Here is an 18,149-nt window from a genome sequence, read left to right on the forward strand (position 1 = left end):
TTAAAAAAAATAAATTTTTGGATCATATAGAAGCTGGAAATGTTTTTTATTCCTCTTTACTTGTTTTTACTTGCAGAATAAAATAAACTTTTTCAATACGCCACTTCAGCACATGACATAATTTTCGGAAGAGCCGACACTAGACAGGTTTTATGCATCTTTATAAGTGTTCACATTAGGCAGTCAGGTCAGGGACCCGTTCAATGAAATCACCTTGACGTTGGTGAATGGGCTCACATTTTTTGGCCAATTTTTGTGCTAAGTATCTCATGAGTTTTTCTTAAACTTCAAAAGCCATTACGTTATTCACATTTCTTGCATTTCACATTGATATACCTTAATGCAATTGAGTGCAACCATTTCCTCATTTTGATATGTAAGCTGTTTTTTGGTATACACCTGTTCAGACTAGTTCTAGATGTGCCGTCAGTTTTCTGTAATTTGTATTCTCAATCCAGAAACATCAGTGGATGGATGAAAGACGCAAGAGTCTGTCTGGATCCCAGAAACTCACTCAGCTTTTATGCACACACACTGATTTCAATCAAACAGGTCACAGGTTAGGATGTTACCTTTAGAAGCCATTCAAACCCATTTGTGTAAACTTCTGTGCATGTTATCAGGCCAAAATCACCAGGGTATGTAAACATTTGATCAGGGTCATTTGGATGTTTTGGGTTGTCATTATGATTTAAAAAGAGAAAACACAGTAGTTTGACAATAAGTTGCTTCACCCAACCACTAACCATGAATGGAGAAAAAGTTTTAGTGTTATAATTCATATTCTCTGAAAAAGACCAAGAAAGCAAAAATTCTGCCAGGGTATGTAAACTTTTAAGCACAACTGTATATATGAAGTTGACTTGACATGTTCATGATATGTCAATAAATCAGTGATACTTCGATCTCGATGAGTGCGACCTTTTCTCTTTGCATGGATTCCCAGGATTGACTGTTTCCAGGTCTGGCACCCGAGATTCCCAGCTGCTGGGCTTCTGTATGCCGCACATCATTTGAAGTCACACGGTAAAAGCGGTGCTGTCCGCTTTTTATCTTGAGTTTTGTAAAAAATATTTTTAATCTTGTTTATAGCTTGTGCCAAAAGGCCATCCCGATTTGATGCCTTAGCCCTCCTTATGGGTAAATCTGTGGTTGTAAGAGTTATGGTTCAATGTGTTCATAAATTGCATTAATTCAGCCACATTACTCTGCCAAATCATCAGGACGTCGTCAATGTAATGGAACCAGCTCTGCACCAGTTTGGCGGCATGCCCTCCATCACCATGAAAAACATGCATCTCCCAAAGGCCAAGAAACTTATTTGTATAAGACGGAGTACACCCCGCTCCCATAGCAATCCCCTGTTTTGAAAGTAGAATCTGTCTTTAAAAACAGGTTGGGTTTATACAGGTTGATGTCACGTCGCCGCCACGGCCGCCTCCTGTCATGTCGCCGCGGCCGCCTCCTGTCACTCGGCCGCCTCCTGTCATGCGGCCGCCTCCAGCTTCTGCCTCTCTGCCGCTGCTTCCGCCTGTCGCGTCACCTCCCGCCGAGCCCCACTGTACTTACCGGTCCTCGGCGTCCCAGCACATGCCCGCTCTGGTCCCTGCTCCTGTCTTCCGTTGGGGGCGCGCGTGCACTGAGTTCTGTGGCAACCATGCCTATTTAACCCAGCCTCCTCTCCAGCCTGCTCTATGGCTCGGAGGTCCCTGTCCCGGAAGTCCTGTGCCCACTCTGCTTATCAGGCCGCCCCTTCCTCCGGGTTGTGCCTGACCGTCATTTGTGCAATACAAGTGATTCTGGTCCCACATAGTCTACGCTCCTTGTCTCCCCTGTTGCTAGCCCTATCGCCTTGTCTCTGACCTTACGCCCTCCGTGTGCTTTCTCCTAGTTCCTGCTCTCCAGTGGCTCCGTATCCTGTCCATGTACCTGTGTTCCAGCCATGTCTCCCCGCCTGTGACTTCCATCTGTCCGTGTACCTGTGTTCCAGCCATGTCTTCCTGCCAGTGTCACCACCCTCTCCGTGATTCCATGTTGCAGCCCTGTCTGTCTGCTACCAGTCTGCCTTGTCCTTTGCTGAGGTCTGTTGTTCTTCCCCGGGTACCAGCTGCCGTGGTGATAGTCTCCCTCGGGCCTGCCCCTAATGCTCCCTGTATAGGGGGTGGTCCACCTGGTCCGCTCGTCCAGGGGAGATTCATTATCATGGTCCAGCGGTTCCACCCTTGGAGGTCCACTCATCACCACAGTACGGTCAGGCCCTGGACTCCGCTGGTACCTCTTCCCCCACCCAGAAGGAACTGCTTTTCCTATGGGAAAACCAAACCCAGATCATGCCTTTTCTAAAGTCCATGGAGTCCAGTATCTCAGCTTTACAACCCTCTGATCCAGGGAACGCGTCCCAGCTGGCTAGTCTCCAGCAGGAACTGGCCCAACAACGCGACATTCAGGCCCACATCCTAAATTATATGGCTTCCGTGGATAACCATCTTTTATCCCTGCAGTCCACCGCTTCTATCCCTGTCCAGTCTCCAGCGCCACACCCACCGCCCCACCTGGCCAGACCTCCGCGGTATAGCAGAGATCCCAAATTATGCCGGGGGTTCCTCAATCAGTGCCAATTGCACTTCGAATTACTCCCACTACAATACCCCACCAATTGGGCTAAGGTGGCCTTCGTAGAGTCCCACCTGGAGGACGAGGCTCTGGCCTGGGTGAACCCCCTCTGGGAGCGAGACGACCCTCTGGTCTCCCAGCTCACAACTTTTCTTGAGACTTTTCGCAAAGTCTTTTACGAGCCCGGACGCATGCCCTCTACCACCGAGTCCCTTTTTAATCTCCACCAGGGCACCCTCTCGGTTGGCCAGTACGCCATTCGCTTCCATACCCTGTCCTCCGAGCTGGGATGTAATAATGAGGCCTTGGTGGGAGCTTTTTGGCATGGTTTGTCTGCCCTGATCAAGGACGAGCTGGCAAGTCGGGACACGCCAACGTCTTTAGAGGACCTAATTTCCCTGGCAACGCGCATTGACTTGCATTTCCGTAAAGCCGCCAGGGAGAGGAGACATCCCCGTCTATCCTTGGTCACATGCAGTCCTCCCTGTTCGCGACTCGCTTCTGCCTCCACGGCCTTGGCACCTGAACCCATGCAGGTAGACCGCCTCGAGCCAGCAGAGCAGCGTCGCAGAGAGAGAGAGTCGCTCAGGGTCTCTGCTTCTACTGTGGCAGTGCCGCCCACCTGCTACATTCCTGTCCGGAGAGGCCGGGAAATGCCTCCGCCAAGGCCAGGTAAGAGAGGCCTCCCTAGGTGTCACTGATACCTCTCTACCCTTAACCGTCTCTGTTTTATTGAATCTGGGCTCTTGTCGCTTCTTGGAGGTCACCTACATTGATTCTGGGACAGCAGGGAACTTCAGTCAGCTCGAGGCGGTTAGAAGACTTCGGATTCCTGTCAGGTCCTTGGAGACTCCTCGGCGGATAAGTTCGGTTGACGGCAAGCCTTTGCGGGAGACTGTCACCCTGGTCACCGAGGAGGTGGAGCTACAGATCGGAGCCTTGCATCGGGAGAACATAGCCTTCTATGTGCTCCCCTCGTTGTCCCATATGCTACTATTAGGCCTGCTTCCCGTTCGGCTGTTAAAATCTCCTCACTCTGCCACGGTACCTGCAGATTTACCTCCACCTTACCGGTCCTTCGCTGACGTCTTCAGTAGAAAGGAAGCTGAGAGTCTGCCCCCACATCGTCCTTATGTCTGCCCGATCGATCTGCTTCCAAGCTCCACTCCGCCCAGAGGCCATATTTACCCGTTAAATCCTCTTGAAACCCAAGCCATTACCAAGTACGTCCAGGAAAATCTGGCCAAGGGTTTTATTCGGAAGTTTTTGTCCCCTGCAGGTGCGGGGTTTTTTTGTTAAAAAGGACGGGTCTCTTCGCCCCTGCATTGACTACCAGGGGTCTCGACGCTATTACGGTAAAGAACAAGTATCCACTTCCTCTCATTCCAGAGTTGTTCGACCGGTTGCGGGGGGCACGAATCTTCACCAAACTAGATCTCCGTGGAGCGTACAATCTCAGCCGTATCCGCTCCGGTGATGAATGGAAGACCGCGTTCAACACCCGGGATGGCCACTACGAGTACCTGGTGATGCCCTTTGGCTTGTGCAGTGCCCCCGCAGTGTTCCAGGAATTTGTGAATGATATTTTCCGAGACCTGCTGTATTCGTGTGTAGTGCTATACCTGGATGGTATCTTAGTTTTCTCGCCTCACCTGCCTACCCATCGAGGAACGTTCGTCTAGTACTGCAGTGCCTGAGGGAGAATCGCCTCTATGCCAAGCTTTAAAAGTGCACCTTTGAGCAATCGTCTCTCCCGTTCCTGGGGTGCATCATCTCTGACTCCGGTTTGCGCATGGACCCGGAGAAAGTGTCCGCCATGCTCAATTGGCTGCGTCCTCATGGTGTCAAGGCGATTCAGCGATTTCTCGGCTTCGCGAATTACTATCAACAGTTCATCCCTCACTCTTCTTCGCTGACTTGTTCCATCTCCTCTCTAATCCGCAAGGGGGCCAATCCTCACGCCTGGTCGTCAGAGGCTGAAAATGCCTTCTTGTCTCTGAAAGACGCCTTCGCCACAGCACCCGTCCTCCACCGTCCTGAGGCCAACAAACCTTTCATTCTGGAGGTAGGTGCCTCAGCTAACGGGGCCGGAGTGGTACTTTCCCAGAGGTCTACCACCGGTCGCCTTGTCACCTGCGGTTTTTTCTCCAAATCCTTTTCCTCCTCGGAACGGAACTACTCCATTGGTGACAGAGAGCTGTTGGCCATCAAGCTGGCGTTGCAAGAATGGAGGTACTTACTGGAGGGGGCTGTACATCCTTTTAATATCTTTACGGACCATAAAAACTTGTCTTATATCCAGTCGGCACAGAGACTTAACCCCTGGCAAGCTAGATGGGCTTTATTCTTTGCTCACTTCAATTTTGAGCTCCACTTCCGCCCCAGCAATAAAAACCTCAAAGCTGACGCCCTGTCCAGCTCCTTTTTTCGGTGGATACCGAGGAGGAGCCTACGCACATTTTGGACCCTTCCAAGGTCATCACGCTAGCACCCATCAGTTTGACTTCCCTGCCTCCGGGTAAGACCTTTGTTCCCGTGAACAACAGAAGGCGAGTCCTGCGCTGGGGTCATGCCTCCAAACTGGCAGGTCATGTAGGTCTCAAAAAGACTCTCATCCTCGTGTCCCACTACTACTGGTGGCCGACCCTTCCCCTAGATGTCCGTAACTTCATTGCCTCCTCTCCGTCTTGTGCCAAGAAAAAGGTTCCTAGACAGCTTCCCTCCGGTCTTTTACACCGGCTTCCAGTTCCCTCGGCTCCTTGGCAGCACATTGCCATGGACTTTATTATTGATTTGCCTCAGTCTTCGGGCTGCACAGTCATCCTCGTGGTAGTGGACAGGTTTTCCAAAATGGCTCATTTCATCTCACTTCCGGGTTTACCCTCAGCAACTGAGCTAGCGAAGATTTTCGTCCACCATGTTTTTCGTGTTCATGGCCTTCCACAACATATTGTTTCAGACAGGGGAGTCCAATTCACCTCGCGTTTCTGGATGGCTGTCTGCAAGAGTATGAACATCACGCTTGACTTCTCCTCGGCCTACCACCCGCAAATCAGTGGTCAAGTAGAACGCACTAACTAGACTCTGGTAACCTATCTCTGACATTTCTCTAACGCCCACCAGAATGACTGGACTGAATTACTCCCGTGGGCTGAATTCGCATACAACAATCACACCAGCGAATCTTAGTCAAAGTCACCCTTCTTTGTCATCCACGGGCAACATCCTGGTGTACCCCTGCCAGTGCCTCCTGTCTCGGGTGTGCCAGCAGCTGATCTGCTGTCCGGGGAGTTCCCCAGGATCTGGCAGGAGACCAGGACCGCTCTTGAGCAAGCTCGGGACAGATTGAAGAGACACGCGGACAAGAGGCGCCTAGACCCTCCACTATATCATCCGGGAGATAAGGTCTGGCTGTCTTCGAAATTCATCTGCTTAAAGATCCCTTCACATAAGCTGGGCCCCCGGTACATTGGACCCTTCGAAGTCTTAGCTCGCATCAATGATGTCTCTTACAAGTTGAGGCTACCTGTCTCACTCTGTATCCCCAATTCATTCCACGTTTCTCTTCTGAAACCAGTCATCCTCAATCAGTTTCATGCCTCTACCACTCTTTTGCCTCAACCGGTCTCCACTGATGATGTGTTTGAGGTCAAGGACATCCTCGCCATGAAAAAGCGAAGAGGCAAAACCTTTTTCCTGGTTGATTGGAAGGGTTTTGGCCCTGAGGAAAGATCTTGGGAACCCCGGGAGAACATCCAGGTGCCTCGAATCCTGGCTAAATTTCTTTCCAGCCGTAGGAGGGGGGCACGTAAGGCGTCCTCTACGCTCCCTGTCTCCCCTGTTGCTAGCCCTATCGCCTTGTCTCTGACCTTACGCCCTCCGTGTGCTTTCTCCTAGTGCCTGCTCTCCAGTGTCTCTGTATCCTGTCCGTGTACCTATGTTCCAGCCGTGTCTTCCTGCCAGTGTCACCACCCTCTCCCTGTTCCCGTGTCGCAGCCCTGTCTGTCTGCCACCAGTCTGCCTTGTCCTTTGCTGAGGTCTGTTGTTCTTCCTCTGGTACCAGCTGCCGTGGTGATAGTCTCTCTCGGGCCTGCCCCTAACGCTCCCTGTATAGGGGTGGTCCACCTGGTCCGCTCGTCCGGGGAGGAGGTTCGTTATCACAGTCCAGTGGGTCCACCCTTGGAGGTCCACTCATCACCATAGTTGATCTTAGTTTCATCTTCAGAAAGAATGCTTTTAAAGAACTTGGCTGGCCTCTTTAGATTTTTTTGGCAAAGTCTAATATAACCTTTCTATTTTTAAGGTCGATTAATAGTTTGCACCTTGTGGTGAACTCTCTATATCTGCTCTCATGAAGTCTTCTCTTTATGCAAGACTTAGATACTAAAAAAACTACTTTTTGGATAGATTTCTTCTTTATTTCAGCCTAATGATGATGTTTTTCTTCCATTCAAAGCTGATTTGACCGTATGTTGTGGATTCACAGCAATAGATTACAAAGCAAATGCCACACCTGGATTTAACCACAGATCTTTTATTTGCTTATTTGATGATGAATTAACGTGAGATTAGCCCATGCAGCCTATTTAAGAGCTTTTTAGATATCTGTCCAAATACTTTTGGTCCCTTTAACCTCTGTCCGACATCAGGCGTAAATGTACGCTGATGTCAGACTCCCTCCCTAGGATGCGGGCTTCGGGGAGAGCCCACATCTTTCCCAGCTGTAAACTGTAAGCCACAATCATCAACATTAACAGAAATAAACATTTGAAATAGATCACTCTGTAATGACCCTATGTAATGTATGAGTTTCACTTTTAGTATTGAAGAGCTGAAATAAATTAATTTTTTAATGATATTCTAATTTTGTGAGAAGCACTTGTATGTACACACATATAAAAAATCATACTGTGCTCACCATCCATTAATGAGTCTCTGCTTTTGCTCCCAGTGTCTGGCTTTGGCTGTTGCGCTGAGATGTATCAGTGGCTCTACCAGTGTAAACAGAATGCCGCTGAGACTGATTGGCAAACACGGGGAAAGTGATTATCCCCTTATCGACCTCCGATACACCTTTTAATGATGGCAGTTAAGGGTACTTATTCCTCAGCGATGCTTTTTAATGGCACTGAAAAAAGGGGTACAGCGCCACTCAGTGTCAGAAAATCTCCTGAGACCCTAGAGAACATCATCAGGGCCAGTGTTTACGGTCCCCCGTCATGTTCAACGAATAATGGCGATCACAAAAAAAGTCAAATTTACAATTCATTTCTCTCTTCTCTGATATGATCTACCTCTGCCAATATACCTCCGTCATTCATGGACCCTCCTGTTCCATCCCCCGGCCCTCTGTGTCTTCTTCCTGGAAAAAAATGGCAGTCGCATGCCCAGCAACAATAGGATTTTTTTTTTCCTATTTCCTATTGGTTCCTTTTGATCACTGTGATAGACCATATCACAGTGATCAAAGTAAAAAAAAATAGTAAATCAAATCCTCCTTTGTCACCACCTTAGTTACATAAAAATTCTAAAATAAACATTTCTTTTTATTTTTCCATTCTTTTCAGTTAGGTGTGTGGTTAGTTAGGGTTAGGGTCTGGGTTAGAATTGTGTATTTTTTCAAAAGTAAAACTAAAAAAGTGTTGGCTAATGTTGAGCGCAAGTGCTTGTTACTCGAGTTTTCACAGGTGCTTGGGTATGCACAGAGTATCGCGAATCCCTGCATGTTTTTTTTTGTGTGTCTTATTTGCTGCAAAATATGTGGGGCAGGGACTTGAGCATGTCACTCAAGCACCCACGATATTTGGTTCATACCCGGGCACCCGATGCAAACTAGAGTAGCGAGCACCTTCGCTCAACACTAATGACGACATTCAATATTGTGATGTGTTATCAAATTCTGTGTCATACCTGTGGGTTGAAAATGTTCACTATACCCCTGGATAAAATCCTTTAGGGGTGTGATTTCCAAAATGGAATCACTTGTGGGAGGTTTCCACAGTTTAACCACATCAGGGGCTCTCCAAATGTGACATGGCATCCGTTCTCGATTTCAGCCAATTTTGGTTTCAAAAAGTCAAACGGTGATTTTTCCATTCTGAGCTCTGCCGTGCGCCCAAACAGTGTATTCCCCCTCACATATAGGGTATCGGTGTACTCAGGAGAAATTTCACAACAAATTGTGTGGCACATTTTCTCTTGTTACCCTTGTGAAAATAAAAAAGTTTTGGTCAAGAGTAAATTTTTTGTGAAAAAAGTTAAATGTTCATTTTTTCCTTTCACATTGTTTCAGTTCTCGTGAAGCAACTGAAGGGTTAATAAACTTCCTCCTTTAGGGGTTCAGATTTTAGAATGGTGTCACTTTTATTTGGGTATTTTTTGTTATACAGTCCCCTCAAAGTCACTTCAATTGTGATGTAGTCCCTAAAAAAATGGTTTCGTAAATTTTGTTTGAAAAATGAGAAATCACTGGTCAACTTTCTAACAAAAAAAATTGTGTTTCCAAAATTGTGCTGATATAAATAGTCATGTGGGAAATGTTAGTTATAATAATAATAATAATCTTTATTTATATAGCGCCAACATATTCCGCAGCGCTTTACAGTTTAACAGTTTCAAAACACAAGTCATAAGTAACAACGTTAACAATACAATAATTAAAGCAAAATAAGACGACCCTGCTCGTGAGAGCTTACAATCTACAATGAGGTGGGGGACATACAAAGTACAGGTGTGTATTTACATTGGTGTATTCACAATGATGGTCCAGCCATCTTGAGGGAGTGAGGGATGGATGGAGATAGTGAATGGGCTACACACGCACACTTACACATAGAATGACTTTGATTAGTGAATGTGATAGGCCGCTCTGAACAAATGTGTTTTGGGGGAGCACCTGAAACTGCAAATTGTGGATTGTCCTGATTTCTTGGGGTAGAGCATTCCAGAGGATAGGAGCAGCACGGGAGAAGTCTTGGAGTCGGGAGTGGGAGGTACGAATTAGTGCAGAGGTTAGTCGAAAGTCCTTTGCAGAGCGCAGCGGTCGGTAAGGCCGATGGACAGAAATGAGGGAGGAGATGTAGGGGGGTGCTGCACTGTGAAGAGCTTTGTGGGTGAGAACAAGTACTTTGAATTGGATCCTATAATGAATGAGCAGCCAATGTAAGGACTGGCGAAGAGCGGACGCGTTCGAGTACCAATTAGTCAGCTAGATGACCCTGGCTACTGCATTAAGTATGGACTGGAGAAGGTGTAGTCGAGTGACGGGGAGGCCAATTAATAGAGCGTTGCAGTAATCCAGGTGGGAGTGGATCAATGCTGCAGTGAGGGTTTTTGTTGTTTCCATGGTGAGAAAAGAGCGGATTCTAGAGATGTTCATTAGGTGTAAGCGGCAAGAGCGGGCAAGAGATTGTATATGGGATGTGAAGGAGAGATTGGTGTCAAACATAATACCCAGACAGTGCGCCTGCTGCCGGGGTGTTATTGTGGTACCTCCCACAGAGTGGGAAATGTCAGATTTAGGGAGGTTAGTAGACGGCGGGAGCAGAAGAAGTTCAGTTTTGGAGAGGTTGAGTTTCAGATAGAGAGCGGACATGATGTTGGAGACTGCGGACAGACAGTCACTGGCGTTCTGTAGTACAGCGGGGGTAAGGTCGGGGGAAGACGTATATAGTTGTGTGTCATCTGCATAAAGATGGTACTGAAAGCCAAATCTGCTGATGAACTATATTGTGATCCACGACTCTCTGATTTAAGGGCACAAAATTTAAAAGTTTCAAAATTGCTAAATTTTCAACATTTTTGACAAATTTCAGTTTTTTTTCATAAATAAACGCACGACTCTCTGATTTAAGGGCACAAAATTTAAAAGTTTCAAAATTGCTAAATTTTCAACATTTTTGACAAATTTCAGTTTTTTTTCATAAATAAACGCAAGTCATATTGAAGAAATTTTATCACATTCATGAAGCACAATATGTCATGAAAAGACAAATAAAATGACACTGTTCAAAATTGTAATATGTGGCTTGGTCATTAAGGTCAAAATTGCTCAGTCACTAAGAGGTTAAAGTGCAGTTATTTGTTTTTGTTTTATAACAAACTATGTCAAACTGGGACAAGCAACTGAAGGGAACCACTCCTTTAAGTGTGCAGCTTTGTGTACTTGTTTGAATTACAGACTGTTGCAGGAGCTGCCTTCGTCTGTAAATGTGATTTTACACCGAAGGTTTATTATGAACAAGAGTTGCCATATTCGCCGATCAGTAAATTTGAATATTTATTTACGAAATTGCGGTAGTTTAACACCAAAATCAGGTAGCGTAAATGCATCCTAAGGCCAGGTTCAGATGAGCATATTTTACAGTAATTGTATGGACAGCAATGCATAGGCAGACCATGGGTCTCCCAACTCGATTTTACATCTTCATAGACACATATGAGGCTGGAAGTTCAAGTCGTGAATCCTGCTGCCAAATTCGGAGTAACAGTTCGTACATTGTGTGAACTCAGCCATAAACCTTTTGTTCTCCTGGAGATAACTGATTTCAGAAGAGTCTGGCATGATCTTGCGCCACTTTTCCTATAAAGAACTACTGTCCTCAATTAAGGTGAGTATTCCAGTGTAGAGTGGAGTTTCCGTGGCAGACATACAGCTGGTGCAACCGGTGCAACTGCATTGGGGTCCGGAGGTGGAGGGGGGCCCCTGCAGGGCAGCTAATACTGAGGGCAATCTGGCCTGTTTCTCAGAGCCCACTGGGCCCATGGCCACATTTCCCTCGTGTGGCGGGCAGGGAGCGATCCCTGCAGCTTCGCTGCCTACAGGAGAAGACAGCAGCAGAGCTGCAGAGATCCATACTCTGCTTCATGCTCAGCGCTTTCTTCTTCTTCCTGACAAAGGTGTGCAAAGCTTGATGACATCAGCAAGCAGCGCACCTGTGTCAGAGAGAAAACATCTAGCAACAATGATGCTTCGGTGGAACGGACAGAGAGGTGAGTTTTTTAAGCAAAACACTAGGGAGAGGATACTGAGGTGTGGTGGGGAGAAGAATGATGGGGTGTTGGAGTAGAGCAATGATGAGGGTAGGAGAGAACAATGATGGAGCTGGTGAAGAGGAAACTGAGTTGTGCTGGGGAGAACAATGATGAGGGTGGGAGAGAACAATGATGAGTTTGGGGGAGAAAAAGGATGGGGCTGGTGGAGAGGACACTGAAGTTTGGTGGGGGAGAGGACACAGGTGTGAATGGGGAGAACAATGATGGGGCTGGTGGACAGGACACTGAGATGTGATGGGGGAGAGGACACAGGTGTGGACAGGGAGAACATTGATGAGGTTGGTGGAGAGGACACTATAGTGTGGTGGGGAGAACAATGATGAGGGTGAGGGAGAACAATGCTGGGGTTGGTTGAGAGGACACTGAGGTGTGGTGGGGGAGAGCACAGGTGTGGTGGGGGAGAACAATGGACACAGGTGTGGTGAGGGAGAAGAATGATGGGGTGGTGGGGGAGAACAATGATGAGGGTAGTGGAGAACAATGATTGGGCTGGTGGAGAAAACACTGTGCTGGGGAGAACAAAGATGAGGGTGGGGTGAACAATGATGCGGTGGTGGTGAGGACACTGAGCTGTAGTGGGGAAGAGGACACTAAGGTGTGGTGGGGGAGAACAATGATGGGGTGGTGGAGAGGACACTGAGGTTTGGTGGGGAGAACAATGATGATGCTGGTGGAGAGGACTCAGGTGTGGTGAGGGAGAACAATGATGGGGTGGTGGATAGGACGATGAGGTATGTGGGGGAGAAGAGTGATGGAGTTGGAGAGAACAATGAGTGGGATATGGGGAAAAGGACAGTGATGAATGTGGGGGAGAGGACATAGATGGAGATGAGGGAGAGTATAATGATAGATGTGGGGGAGATGATAATGAATGGGGTGGGGAGAGGACAATAAGAGGGGTGGGGAAGTGGCATGGGAGTAAGGGGGCTTATGATGGACTTGTAATGATTTGGGAGGTGGTGGAGGATGCACAGTACATGATAATGCCTTCTCCCACCCCCAAATTCATTACAATGCTATCAAATACTTATAATGAATATAGGGACACAGGACAGGGACTAAGGCCATGTGCACACATTCAGGATTTGCAGGAGAAAGTTTTCCTGTATGTCCTAATGTGTTGGCAGGAAGAACGCTGCATAAAATGCATTTATTTTTTTTGCACATTTTTGCCATACTTTCCTTACATATTTTCCTCCACTCATTAGTATGGGTGAAATACGCTGCAAGAATTTACATTATGCAGATTATAATCGGCTACAAATCTGCAAGGAAAAATAAGCAATGTGTGCATGAGACTTCAGGGGTCTCATTAACTTTGCTTGTACTGTAAAACCTTCCATATTTTTTCGTGTGCACATTTATTATGTATAGTACAGACCTTAGTTACACAGTTTTACTGTTTTATTATATATTACACTGTCCATTATTATGTACCATCCTCTATAGTCATATATGGTGCCATCGGTTATTTTATAGCTTCCTCCCCTCTGCTGTTATGTACAGTGTTGTCCTGTATTTTTGTTAATTTTCGTAACATAATAACGGAGACTATGTAAGATATATATGATATCTATGTGTGTGGCTATATATACTGTATATACTGTATGTGTGTGTGTGTGTGTGTATATATATATATATATATATATATATATCTCTTTGTCACCATAAAAGGTGGGGGCCCAGACATATTTCTTGCTTGCACGGGGCCCCAAACTGTCAGTGTCTTCGTGGAGTTGGAGAGATGGTTGTTGAACAAGCGATAATACAACAGCTATTTGAGTTGTACAGGCAGTTTAGCATCACTACTAGTGATGAGTGAATATACTCGTTGCTCGGGTTTTCCTGAGCATGCGCGGGTGTCCTCCGATTATTTTGGCGTGCTCGGAGATTTAGTTTGTGTCGACGCAGCTGCATGATTTGTGGCTGCTGGACAGGCTGAATACATGTGAGGAATGCCTGATTGTTAGGGAATCCCCACATGTATTCATGCTGTCTATTAGCCGTAATCATGCAGCTACTTCGACAAAAACTAAATCGACAAGCACGCCAAAATACTCGGAGGTCACCCTAGCGGGCTCGGGAAAACCTGAGCAATGAGTATACTCGCTCATGGCTAAATTCACTACATAAAATCCACAGCCACCTGGTACGAGCTGACTCATACAGTTCCTGTATTACATGAGTGACTGACATGTAATAACCGTAGACCATCTTTATAGTGTACCTGCCATCATGATTTTGCAAATTAAAGTAAAGACATGGCTGTAATAGTGCTGTTATACAGACTGAATTGCACATGGCAGAACTCAGAATGGAAGGAGCGCCAGATTTTACTGTTATGGTTTGCAGGTGCCATGACCCACTGGGAAAGCCCATGAGGTGCCAAAACAGCAGAATCCCCAATAAGTGACCCCATTTTATGAACTACACCTCTCAATGAATTCATCTAGGGGTGCAGTGATCATGTTGGTACCATGGGTGTGTTACATAATTTTATACCATTGGGCAGCCATGCAGAGAGTCTCGGGAGGAACGGAGTGCTAGTTGCCTATTCAAGTGAATGGGTCTGTGCACATGTCAGTGTGCTTCCATGAACCATGTGTCGATGGGCAAAACATGCTGACATGTCCGTTTTTTAATGTCAGCATGGGCCACAAAATATACAGTACACGTGCATACGCATAACACACAGGCGCTGGGAAAGAAGCCGATCACCGGCAGAGCAGGGGAGAATGTTGAGAGCCAGTTCAGCACCCGGCACCAGGGAACAGCACTTACTGTAACGCTTCTTCCCTGGCGCCCGTCCTTGTGATACTGATGTGGCACATGCATGCCACACTTGACACTGACGTCTCAGGTACCCAGAATATCAGGACGCGTGAAAGAGGCATTATAGCGGGTTTTTATATTTGGCAGCTGTCACACACTAAAAGACGCTTTTTATTGCAAAAAATAGTTTTTGCATCACCACATTTTGAGTGCTATAATTTTTCCATATTTTGACCCACTGAGTCATGTGAGGTCTTGTTTTTTGCGGGACAAGTTGACGTTTTTATTGGTACCATTTTTGGACACAAGACATTTTTTGATCACTTTTTATTCCGATTTTTGGGAGACAAAATGAGCAAAAGCCAGCAATTCACGAATTTCTTTTGGGGGGTGTTTATACCGTTCCACGTGGTAAAATTGACAAGGCAGTTATATTCTTTGGGTCAGTACGATTACAGTGAAACCTCATTTATATCATTTTTTATGTTTATCCGCTTTTATACAATAAAAACTATTTTATATAAAAAATAATTATTTTTGCATCGCTTTATTCTGAGATCTATAACTTTTTTATTTTTCCGCTGATTGAGCTGTTTTGGGGCTTGTTTTTTGTGGGACAAGATGACGTTTACAGCGGTACCATGGTTATTTATATCCGGCTTTTTGATTGCATGTTATTCCACTTTTTATTCGTCGGAATGATGATAAAGCATTGTTCTTTGCCTTGTTTTTTTATGGGGTTCACTAAAGGGGTTAACTAGTGGGACAGGTCATTACGGATGTGGAGATACCAAATATGTGTACTTTTATTGTTTAGATTTTTTTTAATTGAAATTTTTTTTTAGTGATATAATAAATATTTATTTTTTTATTATTATTTTAAAAAAAATATTTTTACAATTATTTATTTTTTTTTACTTTATTCTATCTTTCACACTTTGTCCCACTATGGGACAATCATTTTGTGCAGGCTGATCGCTTCTATAGCATGCAGATGAAGCAGCATCTGTATGCTATAGAAGCTGTCAGCGCTGCAATTCGTGCAGACTGACCTGAGAGACTTCCTGACATGCACTGCACATAACAAGAAGTTTCTCAGGTCTGGTAACCCGGATGTCATCATATCGGATGTCATTGGGTCTGTGCCTGCTCCTGGCACTTAGTGCCAGGTGTCAGCTGTTAGAATCAGCTGACATTCGGCCGCAATCGGCCGCACACCACCGTGTGCGCAGCCGATCGCTATGACGTACTATTCCGTATATGGGAAATAAAGCCGAGGTCACATGGATGGAATAATACATCGGATGGCAGAGAGGGGTTAAAATCAAAAAGGCAAAACCATGAAAGCTACATATTTATTTGTGGAACCATATGCCTTCAGAAAGTGTTTGTACCAACACTGCCTCTGTAAAACACACCTGATAGTTGCACAGTTCCATATATTATTGAGCCCTATACTGTAACTGTTCTAAGCCAGATTATGGTAAGAAATACTCATTTAAGTATGGAGAAATGAAGTCCATCATTACTTTAAGACTTTATGTTTAGTCAATTTAGAAAATTGGTAGGATTTTAACCTTCGTCCAGCTGAGTAGATACAATTGTACCTATTCCTTTTTAAAATTGCAATAACTTTTTTTTTCGAAAAGCCGTAGAGGGCTGAAATTTTGTGACATCTCTGCAGTTTTGGTCCAGAATATATTGGCCAAATTTCATTAAAATATCTCCACCCCCTTCCGAGATAAGGGCTCGAGATATTTTTGCATCCATAACAAGCTGCATAGGTACAAATGTACCCTCATATATTTTGAATGAAGATAATGCAAGGAAAAAAGAATATATTTTTTTAATGATAATGCTATTTTATTATTATAAACAAGTAAAAAAACTGTTCATTTACATTATAAAAGAAAATGTAAAACTTTTTTTATTGATTTTCTTCGCATGTAATGCATGTTGTCTTTGCTACCGAGTAGTGTTGAGCATTCCGATACCGCAAGTATCGGGTATCGGCCGATACTTGCTGTATCGGAATTCCGATACCGACTTCCGATATTTTTTCAATATCGGAAGTCGGCATCGGAATCGGAAGTTCAAAGTTGATTGACAGCCGAAATGGCGTCATCATGATGCGCGGTGTGTGCGCATCAAGATGCGCCGTCATTTCGGGCCTTCCGGGGGTCTCTGCCGGCCTGCCGGGGGGCTGTGTGGACTGCCCGGGGTCTGTACCGGCCTGCCGGGGGGCTGTGCCGGCCTGCCGGTGGTCTGTGCACCCTGTGGGGGTCTGTACCGGCCTGCCGGGGGGCTGTGCCGGCCTGCCGGTGGTCTGTGCACCCTGTGGGGGTCTGTACCGGCCTGCCGGGGGGCTGTGCCGGCCTGCCGGGGGGCTGTGCTGATGTCCGGGGGTCTGTGCAAGCATCGTCCGATGGGACTATAAGTCCCATCTGGCGATGCCTGCTACCATGACAGTGATTGACACATTAGCCAATGATGGGACAGTAGTAGTCCCATCATCCGGCTAATGTGTTAAATGTTAAAAAAAAAAAAAAATACTACATACATACTACATACATACTACATGCATGCTACATACATAATACATAATACATAACATAACATAACACAACATACATAATACATAATACATGCTACATACATACTACATATATACTACATGCATGCTACATACATACTACATGCTACATACATACTACATACATACTACATGCATGCTACATACATACTGCATGCTACATACATACTACATACATACTACATGCATGCTACATACATACTGCATGCTACATACATACTACATACATACTACATACATACCACATATATACTACATACATACTACATGCATGCTACATACATACTACATACATACTACATACATACTACATACATACCACATATATACTACATACATACTACATACATACTACATACATAACACATATATACTACATGCATGCTACATAAAAACTACATGCTACATACATACTACATATATACTACATACATACTACATATATACTACATGCATGCTACATACATACTGCATGCTACATACATACTACATACATACTACATACATACCACATATATACTACATACATACTACATGCATGCTACATACATACTACATACATACTACATACATACTACATGCATGCTACATACATACCACATACATACTACATACTACATACATACTACATGCATGCTACATACATAACGCATATATACTACATGCATGCTACATACATACTACATGCTACATACATACTACATATATACTACATACATACTACATACATACTACATGCTACATACATACTACATATATACTACATGCATGCTACATACATACTACATGCTACATACATACTACATATATACTACATACATACTACATACATACTACATGCATGCTACATACATACTACATGCTACATACATACTACATATATACTACATACATACTACATACATACTACATGCATGCTACATACATACTACATGCTACATACATACTACATATATACTACATGCATGCTACATACATACTACATGCTACATACATACTACATATATACTACATACATACTACATACATACTACATGCATGCTACATACATACTACATGCTACATACATACTACATATATACTACATGCATGCTACATACATACTACATGCTACATA

The 18,149-nt window shown here is 45.0% G+C and overlaps 1 protein-coding gene across 1 annotated transcript in view; it reads left to right on the forward strand.

Annotated features, from left to right (window-relative positions):
- Nucleotides 1–18,149, forward strand: part of SMOC2 (SPARC related modular calcium binding 2) — a 792,053-nt gene that overhangs the window by 541,679 nt on the left and 232,225 nt on the right. The window lies entirely within an intron of this gene.

The sequence above is a fragment of the Dendrobates tinctorius genome, unplaced genomic scaffold (genome assembly GCF_039654945.1).
Source record: "Dendrobates tinctorius isolate UK_male_01 unplaced genomic scaffold, ASM3965494v1 ptg000140l, whole genome shotgun sequence".
In the NCBI taxonomy this organism is placed as follows: Eukaryota; Metazoa; Chordata; class Amphibia; order Anura; family Dendrobatidae; genus Dendrobates; species Dendrobates tinctorius.